This window comes from Astatotilapia calliptera, chromosome 2 (assembly GCF_964374335.1).
Source record: "Astatotilapia calliptera chromosome 2, fAstCal68.1, whole genome shotgun sequence".
NCBI classification, from domain to species: domain Eukaryota; kingdom Metazoa; phylum Chordata; class Actinopteri; order Cichliformes; family Cichlidae; genus Astatotilapia; species Astatotilapia calliptera.
In genome coordinates, this window is record NC_137423.1 from 5,355,430 (window position 1) to 5,362,103 (window position 6,674).

A 6,674-nucleotide genomic window follows, 5' to 3' on the forward strand; every position below is an offset into this window, starting at 1 on the left:
ACTGTCTTACTATGTCCCACCTCAACAGTGATGGTGTGAGAGACCCTGCTTATGCTGTTCAACAACCTGACCATGTTAAAAAACTGAAAGTTTGTTGCCTTTGCCATCAGAATGTCATGGCAGTGTGACTACCTGACAGAAAATGACAATGTGGTCCTAAACTTTTGAGCAGCTGTAAAACATCCTGTTTCAGTTGAAGCGTTTTTCTCAATAAATTGCATGCTCAAAAAATATTTTGTCTCACTCCCATTTCTTCTTGTTGGATGTTGAAGCTCTACTTGGAACCTTGTTAAGATCCAACCACACAAAATATGATTGTTTGCCATTTTTCAAGTGGTCTTAAACTTTTGATTGGGACTTTATTTGCATTGACAAGCAACTGAACAGCTGTACCTAAAAAAGTCTCTGATGAGTGTAAGTCCATGTGGACCAGGGAAGTCAAATTCATTTTACATGGTGGGCCACATATTCTTTTTCAGCAGCTGCAAAAACGTATTAAAATACAATGAATAATCCAAAAATGTATGCCCTCGTTCACATTTTCCAAACTAATTACTTTACGGGAAGCTCGGCAGTGTTGCTATGACAGGTGTGGGCAACTCCAGGCCTCGAGGGCCAGTGTCCTGCAGGTTTTAGATCTCACCCTGGGTCAGCACACCTGAATCAAATGATTAGGTCATTACCAGGCCTCTGGAGAACTTCAAGACATGTTGAGGAGGTAATTTAGCCATTATATCAGCTGTGTTGGATCAAGGACACATCTAAAACCTGCAGGATACCAGCCCTCGAGTCCTGGAGTTACCCACTCCTGTGCTATGACAATAACCATGCACATTACTGGATTATAATGGAAAGTCAGTCAATCCGAGTCACGTTGTAGCGAATGTACCTCTGCAACTTAAAAAAGAAAAAGAAAAAACATCGAAAGGATTTTTTTTCTATGCGTTTCATCTTTTGGTGTTTCTATAAAGACCTTCAGAAAAAACGTTATCTTTAACATCGGCGTAACTTTGTGCTGAACATTGGGGGGGGGGGGGGTCAAGATCTCTGTCTAAATAAATAAATAAATCTGGGTAAATTCCCAGATGATTAAACATGCAACTATTTTGCTGGTAATACCTGAAACGAGGAAAGAAAATCAGCAACCTATTTATGCAAGATAAAGGGGTTATGTGTGTGGTTGTTGTCAAGTTTAAAGATTCAAGAAGTTTATTGTCATGTACGCGGCAAAACACAAATGGTTAGGCAGAGCAATGAAGTTTTTACTTTGCGGGTTGCCAAAGGTGTCAGAGCGTCCGTGACATAATTAATATGCGACACAAGCGCTACAACAAAGGTGTATGTCAAGGCAAGAATATACCTGCTGCTTCGTCAGACTCTGGGACCACAGTGTTGTTTTTCGTAGCCATTTCCCCCATTGCTGGGTTTCATGAATGGTGGCCTTGATTTTCAAGATGTTCTCATGAATCATCGAGTGACGCTACTGACCAGCCAATCAGTGGCATGCAGTCTGACGATGTCACATTTTAGTACCTGCTCAGATTGCTTGGAACCCTGGCTGAGCAGGAACAAAAAACGTACTTGGTACCGGGTACTATGACTTAATGGAAAACCCTGAAAACCACGGAGAATTGTGCCGAGTGCCCACACTCAAGCATAGTCATTGTTTTGCATTTTAGTTTTCTTTTTCTATTCCTTTACTGATTGTACTTGGTTTATTGTTTATTGTGCATCATTTTGGTCAACAGCTGTTGTGTTTAAATATGCTATATAAATAAGCTTAACAGTACTCAGACCAATGCTTTTCACAGCTAAGGATTCACACATTCTCTCCAACTCTCTATACACTTTTGTAGTATATTTAATTTGACAGAAAAAGACAAAAAATACACAATAAAAAAGAAAAAGACTAACTTAAGTCATTTTTTATATTTCTACCAATATTGCTATAATATTAGTGTGAATTCATATGGTATAATAATCTGGTAAAATTTTAACATCATTTCCAAATTCACTTACACAATTAGCTGTTTCTGATATGGGTTAACCTTTGTCAACATGCTTGTGTAAAGGTTTGAAAAAGATCCAGCTGCCTCCTATTTCAGTGAGGTTTTTTGGGTTTAATAGGACAGCTTGTCTGCAAAAGTAGGACACTTACCTGAACTCTAAATGAGTGCAACTGTATACACATTTCTGGAAAATTTCATTTTAAGATATATTTGAAAAGTACAAGTCAGACTTTAATATTAAGATTTTAATCAATCACATTAAAATAACATTTTCATGATTATCTCTTTCAAACATTAATAAAAATAATGAAATAGTCATGTTCCTGTTTGCTTCATGTGAAACTGTTAAATGACAGATTACATGTTTTATTAACATTCTCAGCTGTTATTCGCCACACTAACATCAACATTGCTATGTAAATTTCCAACTCACCCCTTATCCTTCAAGCTCAAGCCCACTACCAGAGGCCTGTTAACTTGAAGGTCCTGGGCAATATCTTTGCTTTTCCTGGGACTACACTCTGCTGGATGGACATCTCGAAATGTTGTTGGGATCTGCTGGAGCCACTAACCCAGTTTGGGGGTTACTGCCCTGAGTGCTCCAATTACCACGGGGACTGCTGATATCCTCACCTTCCACAGCTTCTTAAGCTCCTCTGTCAGCCTTTGCTATTTCTCTGGCTTCTCGTGTTTCTTTTTCTTGATGTTGCTATCACTCAGGATAGCTACATCTGCCACTACGACTGCCTTCCTCTGCTTATCCACCACTACTATGTTCATCACCTGTTTGTCTTTCTGTATCTGGAAGTCCCACAGAATCTTAGCTCGCTATGTGCTGGATTGTCTTATGGGCCTCTTTGCACAGCCTGCACCTGTGCAAAGATGCACAAGTGCATCAGGTCTACCACCTGGTGTGGATCTTGTACTTCGGGTGTATTCGTGTGCTGCCATGCTTAGTGCCTCTGTGCTGTCTTTTAGGCAAGCTTGGTCAAGCCACTGGTAGGATTTTTCAATATAAGCCACTTCATCTATCTGCCAGTGGTACATCCCATGCAGCAGCCTTTCCTTCCATGATGGTTCCTCTTCTTATTCCTCTTCCAGCTATGTTTCTGTTGCTTGAGGTATTCATGAAACACACTATCAGTTGAGGCTATCTTCCTGATGTACCCATGGATCTTTGTTTCATCCTGGACAGTGGTTCTGGCACTCACTAATCCTTGGCTACCTTCCTTCCACTTAGCATACAGTCTCACAGTACTGGACTTGGGTTGAAACCTTCCACGCATGGCAAGGAGTTTCCTTGTCTTGATGTCAGTGGCTTCTCTTTCTTTGGCCAACTGATTATCCTAGCAGGCTATCTGACAATGAGAAGGGCCCAGGTGTTTTTGCCTGGATCTTGTTCTTCAAATTCAGCAGATTCTTCAGGACTTGCCTTACTATCTGCATGTATTTGGTGGTTGCGGTTTTCCTAGGCTCCTCTTAACAGTTCCTGTTTCCCTGTGGGATCCCCAGGTACTTGTAGCTATTCTCGATGTCTGCATTGCTGCCTTCTGGTAGTGCAGTTTCCTCAGTTCTAACTACTTTCCCTTTCTTTCCATCTGACTACACTTGGATCCTAGAGGTGTGGACTACTGAGTTGATGTCTTGCTAACTCTTGGCATACAGCTTGATGTCATCCATGTAGAGGAGGTGGCTGACCATTTCTCCATTCCATAGTCAGTATCCATACCAAGCCTTGTCAATGATATGGCTTGATATGGTGAGGGGATTGAGGTCTACGTACAACGGCAGTGGGGACAGAGCATCTCCTTGGTGAATCCTGCACTTGATGTTGACTTTTGCAACTGGCTTGAAGTGACTGCCCTACCTACCAGGAGCTGGAGTTTTTTCCATGTTGTGTTCATGACAATTTATTTCTGAGCCCCACTCATGTATTGAGCCATGTGCCAGTATTCTTAAAACTTTTTGATAAAGCATATAGTTAGGGCTGGATCAGGTTGACCCTGAATCCTCCCTTAGTTATGCTGCAATAGGTCTAGGCTGCTGTGGGATTTCCATGATGCACTGTTTTTCACCCTTTTCTCTCATTAAGTGTTTATAAACATCTCTGCATTTAATTATTAGTTATTATTAATCTCTGGCTCTCTTCCACAGCGTGTCTTTGTCCTGTCTTCCTTCCCTAACCCCAACCAGTTGTGGCAGATTGCTGCCCCTCCCTGAGCCTGGTTCTGCTAGGGGTTTCTTCCTGTTAAAAAGAAGTTTTTCCTTCCCACGGTCACCAAAGCACTTACTCGTATGGGGTCAATTATGTTTTTCTCTGTTTTGTTTTTATTATCATACAATCTTTAAATCTTGTCTGCTATGACTGACAGAAGCTTCTGTGTGGTACTGAGGCACTTTATTGGCCAGTAGTTAGATGGGACTCGCTCCTTCTGGGGATTCTTGGGGACAGGATTGTCCGGCCTTCAGTTAGCCATTCTGGTTGTATTTCATCCATGAGCAGCTAGTTCATTTGTGGTGCCAGAGTGCAGTTACTTTCTCTAACCAGTAGGCGGAATCATGTCAGGGCCTGATGCCATCCAACTCTTCATACTTAAGACTGTGTCTTAAATGTCTACCACTATGATAGTTACAGGATCCTGTTTAGGTACTTGTTCTCATGTTGTTCACCTACTGCTGAGAGTACACCTTAGATGATTTATTGGAGAACATCTGGTTTATTTTCCTAGCTTCAATTTCTCAGGTTCAATTGGCAGGTTTAGGCTGAAAGTCTTTGCTTGGCAGTTTCCAAGCCCTTAGGTATGTGAGTTACTATCATAAGGGGTAGTGGATAGTGGATAGTTTTTAATCCACATAATTTCCTTAGGGATTAATAAAGTATTCTGATTCTGATTTTCATGCATTCAGCAGCTTTATGGTCATCAATTCTGCCACATTACTTGTAACAAGTTGTTTTCCGTTTTTCAGGAAAACAACTTGTTACAAGTACAAGTAACTCTTACACCTGCATTGTGGGTGTTGTGATGTCTAAGTCTGGTGAAACAACGTTTGATGTAAATGTAAAATTATATGTTTGATGTGATGCACTGCTTTTAGAAAACAAGGAATCACATTCAACTTGCTGAATTTGTCTGTACAAAACCTTTAGTACAATTTTTCTTCCACACAATTCAAAAATTCTTACAGAATTGTTTGTATTCGTGAAAGAACAAATGGTAAACTTTTTTAAAATAAACTTTCAACCAAATCATTTTCTTGAACAAGATGATTATAAATTGGCCAATCTCACCAGAAAGAAGCAGTTCAATTGCAAATTCCCCAGTAACTTAAAAATGTTTCATAAGTAGTGGGGAATTTGCCATCTTCTCTATGGGACCATGGATGAATGTGCTAAAAGTCCAAGTAAAACTGCAATATCATCAGCACACTATCTAAAGCCTGTGAAAGAGCACAGTTTGCATATCAGTGATGAAATTCTATAACTTCCATGAGAAAGTATCAGCTTTGTTGTTTATAGGTGAGAGTTCTACTACTAAGATAGTTCACCCCATCACCCCACCTATTTACATTACCAGATATAGAAATTGCTTGTACCTGGATAAGCAGATAAGGCAGCTATTACAAAAGCCTTTCTAAATGTTGGGAAACAGCTACTGGCCTAGTGATTGCAGAATAAAGTGACACGTCATTCATGCTAAAGTAATAAAAATTTCATTGAATATAAAATAATGTTTAATTTTAAACAAAATGAAAATGTTTGCTATGACAAAAATTTGACGAAAAGAAGTACGAGACTGTAGGTAAAGTAAAGTAAAGTTTATTTATATAGCACCTTTCACAGACATATGTCACAAAGTGCTTTACAAGGTAAAAACATAATACAGTCATAAAATACACCATGAAAACCCTGGTCTAATTAAAAGCTTTTTGAAATAAAAATGTCTTTAGCTGCTTTTTGAAGGTCTCCAAACCCCGTAGAAATAGGGGAAGTGCATTCCACAATTTGGGTGCAACGGCTTGGAAAGATCGGTCCCCTCGGATTTTAAAACGACTGTGGGGGACCACTAAAAGGTTTTGGTTTGCTGACCTCAGGTTACGAGTGGAGGTATGTGTATGAATCAGATCAGCAATGTAGGGGGGGGGGGGGGGGGGGGGGAGGCGTCTCTGTAATGCTCTAAAAGTTAAAACTAGAATTTTAAAATGGAACCTGAATCTGATTGGTAGCCAGTGCAGCGACTTTAAAACAGGGGTCATATGAGCACCCTTGTTTGAGCGGGTCAGTAGCCTCGCTGCAGAGTTTTGAACAACCTGTAGGCGGGCTAGCCCTTTCATGTTTAGACAAGTAAACAGGCTGTTACAGTGGTCAAGTCTTGCAGAGATAAAAGCATGCATTATCATCTCGAGTTCACTTGTTGACACGATGGATCTAAGTTTAGAAATGTTCCTCAAGTGAAAAAAACAGGTTCTTACTGTCTGATTTAAATGTCCCTCCAAAGAAAAAGCTTCATCAAAAATGACACCCAAGTTTCTAAGGTTATGTTTCTGTGAGGAACCTAAGTCACCCAGTTTCTGTTTTGGCAGGTTTAGCTGTAAGCAGTTATTGTTCAACCATTGTTTAATGTTGGTTAAACAGACTGCTTACACAAGACACAATATAATCCTATA